Raw genomic sequence first — 881 nt, 5'->3', positions numbered from 1 at the left:
AAAAGCTGAGTGTAGCTGGAGGGGGAAGCAAGACAAGCTTGATCCCACTACACTCAGGACTAGAAGAACAGACAGTTTGACATGCTTGGCATTTTCTTGGATTAGAATTCAAAACCATGTTCAGGTCTTTTATGTATTAAAAACCAGCATCACCACAAAAACAAGAAAAGTCTTTAAAATGGAGAAGACAGCTTAGGAGTTAGTGTGTTGGTTTTAGATAAGCAACACAATCCTATCATTCCGTGTCCTCTGAAGAGCATCCAGTTTCCATTTCCTGCTGTAAATAGGGAAGGACGCACACCCACTTTTCAGAATACCTACAAAAAACAGCACCCATAAAGCAGTTCTGGCTATGGCCTGGGGACTTGGAAGCTTGTCTACAGCTCCAAGGTTCTCTCTCTCTCTCTCTCTCTCTCTCTCTCTCTCTCTCTCTCTCTCTCTCCTGTTGTCCCTTAAGTTACAGGGCTCATATGGCTTGGCAGTGAATCCTTCACCCTCCCCTAAAGTGTCACCTTACAGGGATCTCATGGCCCTGTCTTTCCTCTGGCTGGGCCTGATTGTCCCATGGGAATGTTTGGGTTTCTCTCTCTCTCTCTCTCTCTCAAATACCTACTATATAATATTTAACCCCCTTAGGGCAATGCATATGTTATTTCCTGGTTCAGTAAATGGCAAGTAAACACACATAGGTAATGAAATAAATCACAGTGAGTGCCAGGCTTGTGAGACCAGCCAGGCACAGCAGGTTGCTAAGTTGAGACTTTGCCTCACTTCCAGGCAACAGATTGCTGGCTTATTCTTGAAAAGAAAAAACAAAAATTATGTGAAATTTTGTAATTTTTTTTTCTTGAGACAGGTAGACTGAACCTAGCAAGTACCTT

This window comes from Mus caroli, chromosome 3, assembly GCF_900094665.2.
Source record: "Mus caroli chromosome 3, CAROLI_EIJ_v1.1, whole genome shotgun sequence".
NCBI classification, from domain to species: Eukaryota; Metazoa; Chordata; class Mammalia; order Rodentia; family Muridae; genus Mus; species Mus caroli.
This window is presented reverse-complemented; position numbering follows the sequence as displayed.